At 37.1% G+C, this 19,950-nt stretch overlaps 1 pseudogene; it reads right to left on the bottom strand.

Annotated features, from left to right (window-relative positions):
* The window catches only part of LOC136272941 (talin-1-like), a 220,999-nt pseudogene that overhangs the window by 46,863 nt on the left and 154,186 nt on the right, over positions 1-19,950 (bottom strand).

Here is a 19,950-nt window from a genome sequence, read left to right as displayed (position 1 = left end):
ATCACAAAGTGTGAAATAAACAGGAGTCAGTATTACAGCCCATGTGAATTATACACAGCTCAATTTCAGCTGCAGATGTTGAACAAAGTGACAAACAACATGTGTGGTTTTGAGAGCAGACTAGATTTGTACAGAAACATTTACAACCTGTCAATATCCCAGCTATCTCCATTATATGGCTGGTGTTGAGCTGGACATGAGGTCCCCATCAGGACGGGGTGTGTGTTCATCTACAACAAGTCATTAATTAGCTGTTAATTAATACATACAGAATATGTAACGATAGAGCTACATAGATCTACAAATTAAAACTTTAACCTGATTACTATGACACTTGCTTTGATTTTTGTCTAATTAATTAAATTAGGTCAATTCATATGTAACAAAACAACTGATTACAAATACATGCGTCAGTGAGTTTTACTTTCGTTTAGTTGATGAGTTGTTGTGACGAGGTGTCGTGTATCGGGTGTCTCCATCAGGACGGGGTCTGTGTTCATCTACAACAAGTCATTAATTATCTGTTAATTAATTAATTACATACAGTATATGTAATGATAGAGCTACATCTACAAATTAAAACTTTAACCTGATTACCATGACACTTGCTTTATCATTTGTCTAATTAATTAATTAAAATTAAGTCAATTAACATGTCACAAAATAACTGATTACAAATACATGTGTCACTCTATATATTTCATAATTAAATACAGCAACCTGCTATTTCTATTCACTAAATACAATGACATGTAACTGTACATTTAATTAATAAAATAATGTAACTAATTTCTGTTTATTTTAGATAAACACTGAATCCCAATGACTGGTAGATACAGCTAACCCTGTAACAATGAGTTGTTTATATTGACAAACAATCACACAGATAAACAATCTGACTGTTATTGTAGTCTACAGAAGATCCGTGCACACACTTGTCTATTGTAAGGATTTGCTATGAAGTCCAGACTTAAACATGCCTCCTCTTTTTATCTTACGATACTCTAACCTCTCTATCTTATCTTTGGGTTGCCTCCCCCTCCTATCTTAAGGTACACTCTCCTTTTATAAGGTACACACTCCCCCTTTTATCTTTAAGCTCATTCCTCTTCTCTCTTACTGTACACCTACCTAGGGTTGCCTACCCCTTCTATCTTTGGTTCACTCCCCCTTCTACCTTAAGGTACACTCCCCCTTCTGTCTTCAGGTACACTCCCCCTTCCATCTTAAGGTACACCCCCTCCCTTCAATCTTAAGGTGCACTTCCCCCTTCTATCTTAAGGTACACCTACCATAGGGTTGCCTACCCCTTCCTTACAGGAGTACATGAACTGAAGTGCCGACTCGGCCACGGTCTTAGTCAGGTCCAGGATGTGGGTCTGTTGTTTGGAATTCTGGATCAGCAAGGCGGCACCTACAGCACCGTCCGAGAGTGGGCCGAAGTAGCTGGCCATCATTGTCACCTGTAGATACAGGTGGTGTCAAAATTTATTACCTACCTATGTGTACATTGTGCTAACAAAAGGCATGTAAAAAATGGCCATTATCATTTTGGATTATCATTCAAATTTCACAGAGAAGAAAATGAGCCATGTCATCTCACATAATAAGTATTAAATATCACAACCGATGCTCTGTATACTGACCCTGTGACCCAGATTCTCCGGCTCTGCTTTAGCTGAGTCCTTGACCTTGGAACAAAGGTCATGGATTTCTCTTGCACTCCCAATCATCTGTTCTTGGAATCCCTATAATACCATTCAACAATAATAATTAATGATTATTTATGAATATTGAAAATTGAGCATATTTTGATTACTTTAAAATCTTAATGAAGGGGGGGAAGGTGAACTATCAAATAAATCTGTTAAACTGTTGAAACAAGGGCAGGGGTGATACCTTAAAAATCTAGACATGAAAGGGAAGATTTGAAAACTTAAATATCTAGATATTGGGAATGAGGGGTTGATAATTTACAAATCTGGACACATGGAGACATATTGGTGGATGGGGAAAAGGTGGTTTTGGGTGGAATAAGTACTGACCCTGAGGGATTTCTCGGTCCGTTGCTGTAGACTCTGACTGATGGCAGCCAGTGAGGCCTGGTCCAGGTCGTGGATGGAACGGTTCAGTTTGTCGATCGACTCGTCACACTCACGCTGACCCGGCCCACAGTCCCTGAAATATACAGATGTATATAGTCAAACAGGTCCTGATGTTTTACAGGATATATGTTCAGTTCAAGATTTTTACATTCCTTGAAAGTATACACTCAAATACTATAATATGTGTCAAGAAATAATGGATGTAAAGTGGAATGGACCTCAAACAAATTAAAATCCAGGTACACAGAAATACAGTAAAATACAATAATATACATGTCCGAAAATTTAAAATCACTTTTAGGAATGAGCCAGGCTATTGAAGAGCTAACACTTTTGTAAATCTAGAAATGCTGACCAACGTTAGGAGCTGGCATTATAATAAAGACTTGCACTATACACTTACTTGATGAAGGAAAGACTTACTGATGGTGGACAAACTTACTTGATGGAGGACACGAGTCGTTTGATGGCCTCGGACACACTCTTGGAGTGGTTGGAGTACAGTTGGTAAATGGGCGGGTCCTTGGGATTGACAGCCAGCTGTTTGGCGGCCGTCACCATGTGACACGCTCCATCGATCATCGCCTTACCTGCCGACACAATGGGCTCTTGGGCCTTCCTTGCCTACATATATATACAGATAAGTCATCTGTGTGTCTTGTCCCAGAAAATTAGGAATAACTGCATAAAACTTTCTTGAATTATGAAACCCCACCATGAACATATTCAAGTACATTTCTAATATGGGGTTTTACAGGACAACATAATCCTGTTAGTTGGGTGCTTTAACTTGCTAACTGTCTGCTTTATGTAGCTAGCTTAGTAGCTATCTGCTATATATCACTAGCTGTCTTACTACCTGTATTTATCGATAGCTTTTCATTTACTGTAATTACCTCAGGGCTGATCTTGGCTGGCATGCTGGCAAACTCGGGAGAGGAGGCAAATGTGGTGAGTTCATCCACTGCATCTGTCAGTGGTTTGGCGGCCTCCGCACATCGCTGGCGGTTCTCCTCCGTGAAATCCTGGTCCAGCACCTGAATAATGATGTCAGTAATAATATTTAAATCTTTGGGAAGCTTACGGTACAAAACCCATAAGAAATTTCATACAATCTAAACAGACACAAATTATAACAAATAGAAATGTACACCTAAAATTTTGACATTTGACCTTGACACTCACCTTGATGGCCTCGACAAGGTTGGCTGTGCTGTTGGCAACGTCCTTGGCACTCTGTACAAAGTGTCGCTTGGCGACAGGATTGGAGGTCTTGCTGGAGGCCAGGCGACAGGCATTACACAGGGTCGACGTGTGCTTAGCAACCACTGTTGCTGCTGACAACACCTACAAAGGGAGTAAACTCTAAATCATCTCTACACAAAACACATCCTGATGACAAGGTTAGAAATAATTACAAGTTAATCAAAGCAAAGTCATTACAAGTTCACTCTGTGTATGAAGTAAAATTGTTAGTTATAATATAAATTCTTAATACAAAACTGATTTTAGATCTTGGCAAAGGTATGAAAAGTAGATAATCTCCTCCATTCATCAAAGTATTTTTTCACGTAGTACACAAGATGTTGCTTGTATATATATGATACACAGCCTGATACCTCACAAACTTCTAACATTGAGATATACACACATATATCTATTTTTCCTGATACACTGCTGTAGATGTTATTTCTCTGTTATTTCTTGATACACAATACAATTCTGTTAACTCTGATACGCTTTCTCCAGCAATACATGTTAGTAAAGTAAATAGCAACCCCCACTTAGCGCTGTTCCCGATTCTATGATATATATGATATATGATACACAGAAACATGTAAGATGCAGGTGATACGGAGTGAATTTCAACCTTAACGATACACAGTGTAAACTATTTAACAATCTTGTCTAAACTTCTATCACGATACGTAATGCCGTTTTAATTATATCGTCTGTGATGTATCTAGATTCTGTGTGACGTCATGCCACTTTATTGTGCCCTGTATCTATTAATATCATATATACATTACAAACTCTTAACAGCCTACAACTGGAGAGTCTATAATTGTAATTACAATCCAATGACACTCAAAGAATGCTTTAACATGGTGGTCAGAGACCATGAACAGAGACTATTGAATTGTTGCTCTACACTACATAACAGAGACCATGAACAGAGACTATTGAATTGTTGCTATACACTACATAACAGAGACCATGAACAGAGACTATTGAATTGTTGCTCTACACTATATAACAGAGACCATGAACAGAGACTATTGAATTGTTGCTCTATACTATATAACAGAGACCATGAACAGAGGCCATTGAATTGTTGCTCTACACTATAACAGAGACCATGAACAGAGACTATTGAATTGTTGCCCTACACTATATAACAGAGACTATTGTATTGTTGCTCTACACTATATAACAGAGACCATGAACAGAGACTATTGAATTGTTGTTCTACACTATATAACAGAGACCATGAACAGGGACTATCGAATTGTTGCTCTACACTATATAACAGAGACCATGAACAGAGACTATTGAATTGTTGCTCTACACTATGTAACAGAGACCATGAACAGAGACTACTGAATTGTTGCTCTACACTATAACAGAGACCATGAACAGAGACTATTGAATTGTTGCTCTACACTACATAACAGAGACCATGAACAGAGACCATTGAATTGTTGCTCTACACTATATAACAGAGACCATGAACAGGGACTATCGAATTGTTGCTCTACACTATATAACAGAGACCATGAATGGAGACTATTGAATTGTTGCTCTACACTACATAACAGAGACCATGAACAGAGACTATTGAATTGTTGCTCTACACTACATAACAGAGACCATGAACAGAGACTATTGAATTGTTGCTCTACACTATATAACAGAGACCATGAACAGAGACTATTGAATTGTTGCTCTACACTACATAACAGAGACCATGAACAGAGACTATTGAATTGTTGCTCTACACTATATAACAGAGACCATGAACAGAGACTATTGAATTGTTGCTCTACACTACATAACAGAGACCATGAACAGAGACCATTGAATTGTTGCTCTACATTATATAACAGTGACCACGAACAGAGACTATTGAATTGTTGCTCTACACTATATAACAGAGACCATGAACAAAGACTATTGAATTGTTGCTCTACACTATATAACAGAGACCATGAACAGAGACTATTAAATTGTTGCTCTACACTATATAACAGAGACCATGAACAGGGACTATCGAATTGTTGCTCTACACTATATAACAGAGACCATGAATGGAGACTACTAAATTGTTGCTCTACACTACATAACAGAGACCATGAACAGAGACTATTGAATTGTTGCTCTACACTACATAACAGAGACCATTAACAGAGACTATTGAATTGTTGCTCTACACTATATAACAGAGACCATGAACAGAGACTATTGAATTGTTGCTCTACACTATATAACAGAGACCATGAACAGAGGCCATTGAATTGTTGCTCTACACTATAACAGAGACCATGAACAGAGACTATTGAATTGTTGCTCTACACTATATAACAGAGACTATTGTATTGTTGCTCTACACTATATAACAGAGACCATGAACAGAGACTATTGAATTGTTGCTCTACACTATATAACAGAGACCATGAACAGGGACTATCGAATTGTTGCTCTACACTATATAACAGAGACCATGAATGGAGACTACTGAATTGTTGCTCTACACTATATAACAGAGACCATGAACAGAGACTATTGAATTGTTGCACTACACTATATAACAGAGACCATGAACAGAGACTATTGAATTATATTGCTCTACACTATATAACAGAGACCATGAACAGAGACTATTGAATTGTTGCTCTACACTATATAACAGAGACCATGAATGGAGACTACTGAATTGTTGCTCTACACTATATAGCAGAGACCATGAACAGAGACTATTGAATTGTTGCTCTACACTATATAACAGAGACCATGAACAGAGACTATTGAATTGTTGCTCTACACTATATAACAGAGATCATGAACAGAGGCTAACTAGTTAATATGGTCAATATCCCCGAGTCAAGTAACCTTTTGAGGTTGAGACAACTGCCAGCTACAAAGAAAATCTAATTCAGTCTGTATAAAAGTAAAATCTAACTCAGTCTGTATAAAAGTAAAATAGAAATTGCCTGCAGTTGAGACACGTTTAACCTACTGATGTTCCCTAATTGCAGAGGTTGAGATAATCAAGTTCTAGCGAGTTCAATCTCGCAGAGTCTATACAATCACTACAGATATACAAAGTTCATATGATAGATACACAGTTCCTACGGTGATACACACAGTACCATGGTAACTGTTACAAAGCAACAGTATAACATTTTAAACGACCCCCTCGTCAAGATGTCTGATGAAAAATGTAACAGAAAATGATTTAATTGTCACAATGAAGCTCCTCTTTGACAACAAGAAATGTGTTACCATGGCTACCAGTCATACAGACGAACTCTCTACAGAGAAGCTTACACAACAGTATAATGATTCTAGTACTTGTTATATGGACAGGAAGTTTACAGAATTCTGGGAAGTGTACAATTACGTCGAGATATCTTACATCATGCAGAGACCGCCTCTGAAAAGCGTGTGATACAAAAGAGAAAAAATACATAAATATGCATGTACCTAATATAATGAATATTTAAATCTCAGTGTATGAAAGAAAAATACAACTCAAGAATATGAATGAACCAAAGTATCTCTAAAGCATAAACATAAAAGTGAGTAAGATTTTTCTAAGATCATAGAAAATTGTGTTCTTGTATGTTGAATATTTTTAATACAATGGTAATTTGAAATATAAATATGTTTAATTAAAGAGAATGAAGTTGATCATAAAAAATCTGACAACATGAATAATTATGGAGATATTTAAAGTCGTATACGAGTTGGAATGACCCAGACATTGTTACACACTGTACCTTCTTTCTTTCAAACAATAGAAGCTGTTTAAACAAAAAATGTTGCAAATACAATACATGTATTAGCCATGTAATAAATTAATGCTACAACAAATCTTTCTTAACTTTCTTAAAAATATGCTCAATCAATAAAGCATGAAATAGAAGACTTATAAGATTGACAAAATGTAACTAATCATTAAGCACAAAAAGCGACCTTGAGCCAAAATTGTTCATGACCTTAACCCAGATTTTGTTTTGTCTTTAAACATGGAAGGCTGACAACACAACAATATGGCGGTAAATAGCTCTGTGTACGCAATTTAACCAAAAAAAATATTTTGAAAAAGATAATAAACATTCCACACACAGATCTACACGGTAACTAAGGGACACAATGCACAGGGTTACGTGACCCCAAGGTCATGACCCCAGGGGTGAAAGGCCACCTGCCATTGACCTACAGCTTTCCGCCATGTAATACTAAACAAAGGACAAAAAGGAAATCAATTTACTTTGATTACTGAAATAAATCAAAACTAGACTCTTGTTGCTATAGCAACAAAAAGGTCTTCCGTTCCTCATGTATCAATCTGCACATAAAAATCCATTTTTATTTTAAAAGAAAATTGATACAATACAAACTGTAAAAGAATTAAGTTAAGCAATACAAAAAGAATAAATGTGAATTTTTGAGTACTCTCTGTGACGACCGGAAGTTACGCCGGATCATTTAGAACATAGTAAACATATCTTTATACATTGTTTTGTCTTTTCACAAAGATTGTATGTTCAAGTTTTTGTTTCTTATAATATTTCGTTGATAAAAGGATTTTGTCTCGGGACCGAAAACGGACAACCGGAAGAATTTAAGAAATTAAAAGTAGATAGTCTAGTACATTTACCTTCGTTACGTTACTTTTCATCACTTTCAGTAAAATGTTAAAAAAAAATCTAAATTTAAGAAAAGTCTTCTGCTTGAACGCTCCAAGTGAGAGCCGGAAGTGAAGTACGACCAGTTGAAACTCGTCAAAAACATGTTCAATCAAATGTCCATTATCAATATAAATTTTGTTTCTTGATCTCTCACAGTTTTTGAGATCTTGTGGGTACTTTGTTTTAAAAAAGAAGGCTACCTGAGATGTTTGAGATGTCTCACCGGAAGTAGAACTTTGGGTTTTTTTTTTCATGTGTAAATGACCCTTTGAATTACTATAGCTAGAATGTTACTTCCATGCTAAATAACCAAAACATTTTTTATAAATCAAAATTGGGTGTACGTCCTGTGACGACCGGAAGTTACGCCGGATAAAACAAAATAGTGTTAACACATGTACATACAGTCATAGGTCTATCATCCCACAAAGTTTGGTTGTTCTAGTCGTTACCGTATTTGAGATCTTGTCGAAATAAGGTTTTTTGTCTGGGGACAGGAAACAGACAAACGGAAGTGCTCAATGTAATTTGTATTTAATATTTCTTGTATACTTACCTTTTGTACATTTTTGTTTTTCTTTTCTACTCAAAATATCGAAGAAAAACAGTTAAACTGATGAACAGGTCGATTTGTTTGAACTTTTCCGGTGTGGACCGGAAGTGATGGAAGAGAAAATGAAACCGGTTAAACACATCTTCAATCAAATATCTATCATCCAGAAAAGATTCGTGTCTTGATCACTTATAGTTTCTTAGATCTCGCGGGTACAAAATATGTTTTAAAAAAGCTTCCTGAGATAATTGAGATATCTCACCGGAAGTAGAATTTTTTTGCTGATCTGACATCGCATAGATAACATTTGCATAGATTTATACTTATATATTTATTCTATGGAAAAAAAATTGAATACGTAAAAATAATATTTTTCGAAGTACTTCCGGTGACGACCTGAAGTTACGACGAACAAAACAAAACAGTTTAAACACATCTACAGCTATAGGTCTATCATCCCAAAAAAGTTTGGATGTTCAACTCTTTACCATTTTTGAGATTTCGAAGTGACAAGCTTTTCGTCGCGGGACAGGAAACGGACAAACGGAAATAAATTTTGAAAAAACTAAAATCACAAACTTCTAGATCTTTTTCATTTCAATCATCACTAAAAATTTTAGGAAAATCTATCCAGACATCTCTGAGATATTCACGATACAAAAAGGGGAAAAAAATAATGATAATAATAAGAAAGAAAAAACCTAACAATCACTATAAGGTCTTCCGTTGGAAACGGAAGACCTTAATAACCAACAAATGAGGACAGAACATCGTGCTATGATTTGATTTCACCAATTCTAAAAGGGGGCTTTCCAATTGCATATTAATAAATCAATGCACAAACAAATCATATAGTTTCTTTGATGTTAAAAAAGCAAATGATTTATTTACAGCAATAAATTCTGGAGAGGAGGAGAAGGGGTAAATTATGCTGTATGGATTCTGAGTGAGTTGGTCTTGATAAAAGTACACTGCTTTAAATCCTGTTATATATCATGGAGCATCATTGATCTGCTAGAAGCCAGGCTACGTTAGCCACAGAAAACAGAGTTACAGCTCAAAGGCAGTTATTCTGTAATCCAACAGCTCCTATAGCAGGATATAAGGAGATACTTCCTTGAGATACATGTAACTCAGACAGGTTCTGCTACAAGCAGTCAGTTTGTCTAAAAACTTAATTCTTTTTGCCAAAAATGATGTCTTATAACCCGATTTGTTAAGAATAAAATGAAATTATCTTTGAAAATTACCTCCCATTTCACTGAAAATTTAAATCTTAAACATTCACGTAAAAAATTTTGCTTATATTATTTCCTGAACTTTGTGGTTATTGGGAATTATGAAATAAATTCTAATACAACATAAGCTCATTCAAAGAGGGGCAATAATGATGTTATCACCAGTCAGCTCAATAAGCTCATTCAATGAGGGGCAATAATGATGTTATCACCAGTCGGCTCAATAAGCTCATTCAAAGAGGGGCAATAATGATGTTATCACCAGTCCGCTCAATAAGCTCATCCAGGGGGCAATATAGAGGTTTGAGAATTGATGCCATGTATTGCAATCTGACTGGTCCAACATTGGATCTGTAAAAGCTCCTACAGGGCTTGATTGACCAGGCTCTATACAGGTCCATTAGTAAGTCATTAGTCCTCCACTAATTAACCACTGATTAACGACCTACCTGTTGCTGGGAGCTGACCGGGTTAACCAGGTTCTGACACGCCATCTGTATGGCCTGGTTAGCCCGGGCAAACTGGGACTGGTCCACCAGCCCGGGCCTTCAGGGCTTTGACACTCCATCAGCAATGCCCACAAGGTAGGCCGCCTGTAATTTAAAGGAAAAACAAATGTTATTATTCATTCATCATACATATTAGGAAGATCTGGCACTCCATCAGCTGCGCTCCCTCTCTTCAGAGAGTTTAAAGACAGTCCTTCTCTACAGACGGTTCCTCGGTACCTCTATATGTATTTTACATTCTTTCGTTACAAAATAACCATGCCATTTTGGAAAAAAAATCTACAACTCATACAAATCAATCCCTGTGTACAGAGACTGTTCCTCTACATGAAGACTTTTGAGACGGTCCCTTACCTGTGAGGCGGCCTCAGTGAGTCCACAAACAGATGTTGAGAAGTTCCCCACGGAGTCACAGAAGTTCTCCAGGTCGCCCTTCTTGGCGTGGTTCGTGATCCCAGTCATAGAGTCTCCCAACAGCTGCAGGACAGAAAGAGGGGCCAGTTAGTTAATCCAGTAATTAACTAATTAACTGATCCAGATATTAACTAACCATTCAAAATAATATTAAATCTGAAGTGGTATGACAGGTATAATGTCAGTATAATTTATGAGTGATACAGTTGGCTTAATGATTCATCAAACACATCATCAATACATATACTGGTGAACTTATAGGAAATCAATATCATCAATACATATACTGGTCAACTTATAGGAGATCAATATCATCAATACATATACTGATTGACAGTTAGGCATATTAGGGGACCATCATATAGTATTGGAGAAGACACTGTTGTAATGAGTTTCCAGGCTTAAACATGCAACAAACAACAAAACAACACACAACATAATGTTGACAGACAACAGACAGGGGGTGGGGGGTTAATGTTAACACACATACATGCTTTCTAAAGATATTTTAAAATTAAACCAACAACATATTTCATTTAATTTTTCCAGAGGAAGAACAAACAATCTAGAGCTTGTAAGATGATAGCTGCACTGTTAATTCTCTCTGTATATCACATGTATGCTGTCCAGCTATGTACTTATTACAGATAAACAAGAGAAATATACAATAAGCTTAATACAAAGTTTTTCCAGGTACATGTACAGTAACTAGCTTGGTCATTTTCTACTTATCTAATTAATGAATAAATACAAGATTATTTTTCTATTTTCACATATGTGTATGCATATAGCACTAGCCATATTTTTTTTTTATCAAAACATAGCATAGAAGTCATTTCCTTCATTTTTTTGGTGGGGGGGGGGGTATTAATCAATTTTCAAAACAACAAAGGCAGACACAAAAAATGACAACAAACATGCAACTGATGATGAAATTGACAGAGACAAATTGGAAAATAAAACCCCACAACCCAAGAAATAGTCCATAGAAAAACAAGTCTAAATCAAGATAACATTGAACAAGCACCAGTTTTCCCTCTCCCTTCACATGGCTGAACCCTGACCCTGAAAACAGTTTGTGGGAACACATAACAAGCTCAACATTGTCAATATAACGACCTTAAAGTAATCACTGGCCCATCAACTGTGACATGTACATTGTCAATATAACGACCATACACTAATTACTGGCCCATCAACTGTGACATGTGCATTGTCAATATAACGACCTTACACTAATTACTGGCCCATCAACTGTGACATGTACATTGTCAATATAACAACCTTACACTAATTACTGGCCCATCAACTGTGACATGTAACGACCTTAAACTAATTACTGGCCCATCAACTGTGACATGTGCATTGTCAATATAACGACCTTACACTAATTACTGGCCCATCAACTGTGACATGTGCATTGTCAATATAACGACCTTACACTAATTACTGGCCCATCAACTGTGACATGTACATTGTCAATATAACAACCTTACACTAATTACTGGCCCATCAACTGTGACATGTACATTGTCAATATAAAGACCTTACACTAATTACTGGCCCATCAACTGTGACATGTACATTGTCAATATAACGACCTTACACTAATTATTGGCCCATCAACTGTGACATGTACATTGTCAATATAACGACCTTACACTAATCACTGGCCCATCAACTGTCACATGTACATTGTCAATATAACGACCTTAAACTAATCACTGGCCCATCAACTGTGACATGTACATTGTCAATATAACGACCTTACACTAAATACTGGCCCATCAACTGTGACATGTACATTGTCAATATAACGACCTTACACTAATCACTGGCCCATAAACTGTGACATGTACATTCAAAATGACTGTTTTTTCATTTACTCGAAGTTTCATTAAGGAGTCTCGGGGGAGAATGTTTCAAACATATGATTTCCTTTAATTTTTTTCCAGTGAAATGTCAACTTATGAGTAAACTATGTGCAAAATATAAAGTAAATTGACCGGATAGTTTATCTGTTTGTCGCGCTCAAATTTTGGTCATATGTCCGATTCATCACCTACATTCTATATAGGATTATACAGGAAAATGAGGGTTTTCATTTTCAATTTCATATTTAAAAAATTACAAACATACGATTTTCTTTCAATTTTCAGCGATGGAAGGTTAACATATAAGTAAACTTTTTGCCAAATTAAAAACGAAATTGACCGGATGGTTTTTAGGCTATCCGTCCTCATAGTTTGATCCTATAAACGTGCCGTGCCAGCCATTTTACATTATAGAATTGTTTAAAACAAAGGGATGTTTACGAATCAAATTTAATTTCAGAAAAAATACATTTCCACTCACACAGAACGTAGAAAGGTCGCGTATATGTTTTTATTTTGCAAATTATAGTTTTGATTTTAATTATTGACGCTGTAATAGAAAATGCACGACGTTAATTTTTGTCAATTGTTACGTCAGAGTCTCAACTGACGTCATCCTAAGACGTTGACTCCGACGACAATAACGTCGATTTTGAAGAAGCGGCGAAAAAATTAAAATACTTCTAACATTATTCTAAGGAATCATTTCACTTAAAATAATTTTTGATAAGTAATTTTTCTGAAATAAAAACGTTACATGATAACCTGTATCATTGAACATTTTACTTTAAATTTGTGTTTTACAACAGTAATGCGCAATACCCTGCGCAGAGGGCGCAATATTTTAAACACCATACCGACCTTAAGTTCATTTGAAAAGGTTGGGTGTTTCATTTGAAATACAGGTGAAGTTCAGAGGTTAGGATAGTGTGTGATTATGTGTTCTGTGAGCAAATATAAAACGTTGTGATCAACCCAAGATTTTTTGTGAGGGTTGGGGGTGGGGGTGAGGGTGGAGGTGGGGTGTTGAGCATGTCTGTTATAAGCTTTCTGGGTACAACAAAAATAGAAGAGATACAAGAAGAAGGTGAGATTTACCCAGACTTGGCCCTGTGATAAAATCCTCACAAAATCAGCCAATCAGTCGATAGCATTCAAAACAGTATTATACAAACAGCCAATCAGTTTACAGCATTCAAAACAGTTAATTTACAATCAGCCAATCAGTCAATAGCATTCAAAAAAGTTTAGAAATGATTAGCCAATCAGATATTGGCATTCATAAATAATTCATAATATAGATGGCTGTAAATGTTAAAAGATTTAAATTAAAAAAAACAAAATTAAATATTAATCTAGTAGGATTTGGGAAAATTCTAGTTATACATTATTCAGCCATTAACAAAGATATGAATTTTTATTGCAAAGGTTTGTAAGTAACATGAAGACGAATGAAAACAAACCTTAACTTCATTCTATATACAAGACAAAGAGATTTTCACAGATTCATTCTCTACACAAAAAAGTCAAACACTGATAAAGCATCACTTTCTACTCCGACAGTCAGCCATCATGCGACTTGTTCTTAGATACATTCTGAGAGTTCACTCTCCGCGCCACAGACATTGTGATACAGGCGAGGAATGAGTTACCTACCTTAGATTTCTCCATGACGGAGTCCAGACATTCGAAATATGACAGGTCGGTCACTGGCTCATTGGCACTCTCCAGCATAGATTTCATCATCTACAACAACACAGCATTACAGCATTAAAAAAAATAAGGCATACTGAGCATAGAGAAGCATTGTACAGCATAGATTCTTACACAACTCAAATATTTATAATAAAATACATATCTTTAATATTTTCACTTTCTGTTTGGAGGGGATGAGGAGTATAAATCTGAGGAATCCTCTATAGATAATTATTTTGCTATGAGGATGAAGGAGTAATTCATCTGTTAAATCAGAAGGATGAAAAGGTGGTTTTTAAGGATAAGTTATGTGATTTCTGAATCATATTTACAACAGTGTCATAAAGCCATACTCTACAACTTCTTTCTCACTCTTATCGTAATAATATTCTGAGGGCGTTATCACACTCCTTCTGCCCTTGGTTATATATAAACTACATACACATTGGAGGGTGTTACTGACCTGTATCTGTCTGAGGGCGTTATCACACTCCTTCTGCCCTTGGTTATATAAACTACATACACATTGGAGGGTGTTACTGACCTGTATCTGTCTGAGGGCGTTATCACACTCCTTCTGCCCTTGGTTATATAAACTACATACACATTGGAGGGTGTTACTGACCTGAATCTGTCTGAGGGCGTTATCACACTCCTTCTGCCCTTGGTTAAATAAACTACATACACATTGGAGGGTGTTACTGACCTGTATCTGTCTGAGGGCGTTATCACACTCCTTCTGCCCTTGGTTATATAAACTACATACACATTGGAGGGTGTTACTGACCTGGCTCCGATTTCACAAAAAAAAACTTAAGTCAAATCTCAGACTTAAGTCTGAGTTTTTTCTCAAATATTTGAGTTTTTTCTCAAATTTGAGAAATCTCAAATATCTGCGTTTCACAAAAAAATCTTAGTCGTGTTTTTTACTCAATTTGAGAAAAAACTTAAGTTACCTCCATAGCAGACTTAAGTCAAATCTCAAATATGAATATGTCATTAACATCATTAATTCAGTATTTTATTGTCTGTAATGTTCATTTCTTAGATCTATTCCACTCAATAATCAGCGAATATGTAATGTTTCATGCAGGTTTGATAAATATTTTTTTCATTAAAAAATTATAATTTTGGCGGAGTTATCTCCCTTGACAAAAATGTAAACAAAGGGAACTAATTCATTTGTTTGTGTTAAATGGAATAACTGTGCAGTGATTCTACTTTCTAATAATTTTAAGGTAACCATAATGTTTTTAATGTGGTCTTTTGTTTGTTATATAATATATAAGATCATGTAGATATGTCATCTATACCTAGCATAACAAAGTGTAACGTTACATTTCATGACTTATGAACATTTTATGACTCTTGTTAATTTAATCCGATTTTCCTCTGTTGAAAACATAAGAAGACGATTGTTTTTAATGAGAATAACTTAAAAAAACAAGAAAAGTTATAAGGGGCCACTTGTGACAATGACAGTTCTTGACTCAGCTAAGTAAAAAATTCAACTCAGCTGAGAAATGACTAAGTTTGATTTGTGAAATGCAATTTGAGAAAAATCTCAGCTGAGTAAATTCTCAGGATTTGAGTTTAAACTTAGGTAAAAACTTAAGTTTTTTTTTGTGAAATCGGAGCCTGTATCTGTCTGAGGGCGTTATCGCACTCCTTCTGCCCTTGGTTATATAAACTACATACACATTGGAGGGTGTTACTGACCTGTATCTGTCTGAGGGCGTTATCACACTCCTTCTGTCCTTGGTTATATAAACTACATACACATTGGAGGGTGTTACTGACCTGTATCTGTCTGAGGGCGTTATCACACTCCTTCTGTCCTTGGTTATATAAACTACATACACATTGGAGGGTGTTACTGACCTGTATCTGTCTGAGGGCGTTATCACACTCCTTCTGTCCTTGGTTATATAAACTACATACACATTGGAGGGTGTTACTGACCTGTATCTGTCTGAGGGCGTTATCACACTCCTTCTGTCCTTGGTTATATATACTACATACACATTGGAGGGTGTTACTGACCTGTATCTGTCTGAGGGCGTTATCACACTCCTTCTGTCCTTGGTTATATATAACTACATACACATTGGAGGGTGTTACTGACCTGTATCTGTCTGAGGGCGTTATCACACTCCTTCTGCCCTTGGTTATATAAACTACATACACATTGGAGGGTGTTACTGACCTGTATCTGTCTGAGGGCGTTATCACACTCCTTCTGCCCTTGGTTATATAAACTACATACACATTGGAGGGTGTTACTGACCTGTATCTGTCTGAGGGCGTTATCACACTCCTTCTGCCCTTGGTTATATAAACTACATACACATTGGAGGGTGTTACTGACCTGTATCTGTCTGAGGGCGTTATCACACTCCTTCTGCCCTTGGTTATATATGAACTACAAACACATTGGAGGGTGTTACTGACCTGTATCTGTCTGAGGGCGTTATCACACTCCTTCTGTCCTTGGTTATATAAACTACATACACATTGGAGGGTGTTACTGACCTGTATCTGTCTGAGGGCGTTATCACACTCCTTCTGCCCTTGGTTATATAAACTACATACACATTGGAGGGTGTTACTGACCTGTATCTGTCTGAGGGCGTTATCACACTCCTTCTGCCCTGGAGCCGACACAGTACAGACGTTGATCAGCTGGTTAATGCTCTCCGTCACCGCTCTATCAGACAAAATGTAGTAAAAGTTTAAAATATAAAACATTGAAATTGAAACAAAACCCCTAAAATCCTTACTCAATTTAATCATTTCATACTTTACAAAACTACACATAATTAATGACTCCAGGGCTATAAACTTAACAAAAGTTAAAAATAAAACTCAAACACATTGAGGATTAGACTATGTACAGTAACTCAATGTAATATTGGATTATATAAAGGTAATATTTGAGTGCATACCTGGTGGCCTGCGAGAGCAGATTCTTGGTGTTGGGAGCGTTTGGATCGGCCGACACAGATTTGGCGGCCAGCAGCAGTTTACTGGAAACCACGGAGACGTTCTTCAATCCGCCCACAATCTGATTCTGTGTGTCTCCATCCTTGGACAGACCTGGAAACCAACCAATCAAAATCAATCAAAGGTACCTACATTTTACAATAATGTCACACCTTAAGCCTCGTGTCTGTTTTGATCAAACCTTAAACTTTTAGTATCTGATTTTGTTGGAATCTCGCTCTCACTGACCTGCCATGGTGAGTCCAGATTTGATGAACTCTGAGTAAGACGAGCTGTACTTGCGAGATGACTCGGCGAGTTGTTTAGGTGTGCCACGAGATGCGGTGACGATGTCACTGGCGGCCTGGTTGAGATTGACAGCGGCGTTGCTGATCTCGATCTGGATCTCCTGGAATGTGCGGTCTGTGCTTGGGTACTACAATGTACAGGAACGAAAAATTAAATCAATTCCTAATAATGATGCATAGATGAAGTAAATTTGTTAAGATTACTTTTTATGAGATAAGGATTTCTATGCATATGTGAAGTAATTTAATTCTGAAAGAATGAGAACTATTTCTGTGAAAAAGGTGATTTTTTATGAGCTAAGTTAAAGTTTGAGATGAAGTTTGTGTATTGCTGACATAAGGTTGCCTATTCGTCTATTTCTAAGATAGATGTAACTATCTCGGTGGATGCCATTTGACTCTTTATCCACTTATTCTGAGATCAAATCTGCTTCCGACTTAAATTTTGTCTATTTCTGAGATAGACTTTGTCTGCTGAACAGACAGATCTGCGTACCTTGGTGGACGCCAGCTCCTGGCTCGAGTCTGTGATCTGTCTGATGGCGTTATCCACGTCTCTCTGTCCGGGAAGGGTGTTCACACAGTTGTTGAGCGCACTCGACACAGCCTTGGCCACCTGGTTAAGTCGAGCCTGGTTTTCAGGGTTTTCTGGGTCGTTCATGGCTCGCTTCGTCTCCTCCAGTAGATGCGTCCACTTGTCGATGACGTCACGGGCGCTGTCGATCACTTGCCGTCTGACCTCGATGTCTTCTGAGGTTGAGGCGACACCGCGTGTGGCTTCTGTCAGCATGCGGAGAGCGTTCGCGGTGTCCCTGGTTGCTACACCAACGTAATTCTCATTGCCCTAAAAAATCGCCATATAGTGGAAATATATTATATAGATAAATATATAGATAAATAAAATCCAATTCCCTGAGAAATGACCACAGGGGAGAATGTGTGAAGAAAAGTCACAACAGAATGAAATCATGTCATATATATATATTACCGGTATACTGTTCACTCCGTTTTTTCTCATATCACAACAATTACAAAAATGGGGGTAAATACGTTACTTTTTCATTTGCATCAGTCATCTTGTTTCAATTTTTGCGTATCATATTTTTTGTGATGTCTTATTTTTTTACAGCGATCATCTATTACCAGAATATATGAAATGTTCTATATATTCTACAAAATTTCTGTCTCCATTATACATTTATCTGTGTTTACCTGTGAGGCTGCCGTCAGTAGCTGAGCCATCGCCGATCCCACGTTCTTAGAGGTGGAGCCAAGTTTCATGGCCGACGCCTCCACCTGAAATACGTAACAAAATCATGTATCAACTCCATTCCACCATATTACAATAGAAGGCCAAAGTAAAATATCAAATCTCCCATTTATATAATAATCAAAAAATATCTGACAGTTTACACCCTTTACTTACTTTTTTAGTAATGATCTTATTCACTAAACACATGCTACTATCATTAAATATTCATGACCTTTAACCCCTGGCCTGAACATAATATGAATGATCCACTTCACTTTACATATAATCCAATTAACAAATGCACTATGTATACACATGCTACTATCATTGAGGATTCATGATCCTTAACCCTTGACCTGACTATATAATCACCATGACCTTTTCCTCTTGGCCTTACCGTTTCACCGGGTAGTGGCACCAGGTTACCGCTGTCGGCGGCTCTGCGGTACTCCTCCAGCTCGCGGTCGAGTTTGGTCAGCTGATCAAGCGCGGCGTCCACCTCCAGTGAGATACACATCTCCTCTGCCTTCCCTGAGGCGGTTCTCAGCTTCGCGAGCGCGGTGGTCATTGTCTTCACTGCCTGGTTCATGTTCATGCTTGCGGCTTGATCTCCAACCGTTGGGGCTGCGGCGTTTGCGGCGGATACCAGCTGACTGGCAGGCTGTCAGAAGAAATGTGGCCAGTGAACCGAGATGTGAAACTAGTGTCTATATGCACATCATATTATTTTGATAAAATAAATAAAATAAGTTAAATATAGCAGAGAAACCTTAGTTTTAAGATATTTTCCTTTCTCCCCCAAACACTGCAGCGAGATTTTACTATCAATGTTTGATTTTTTTTCTTGCCAAATGGTCTCCCTTACAATTTGTACTTTATACCTGTATAAATTCCTTGCTGGCATTGATCAGTTGTAGCTGGGCTGTAGCGCTGTCCTGGTTTGTCTCAGATCCCCGGAATCCTTGGATCAACAGAGGCAGCTGTTCATTCATGATCTGTAGAAGGAGAACAACATGTGATAGTCTCAGCCAATAAAATACAACAATACAAGGAGGACACACTATTATTTTCTTAGCCAATCAAATATGGTTTTACAAAAACTACA

The sequence above is a fragment of the Magallana gigas genome, chromosome 1 (genome assembly GCF_963853765.1).
Source record: "Magallana gigas chromosome 1, xbMagGiga1.1, whole genome shotgun sequence".
NCBI classification, from domain to species: domain Eukaryota; kingdom Metazoa; phylum Mollusca; class Bivalvia; order Ostreida; family Ostreidae; genus Magallana; species Magallana gigas.
The sequence above is the reverse complement of the archived record's forward strand: the minus strand, read 5'-3'. Positions and strand labels throughout refer to the sequence as shown.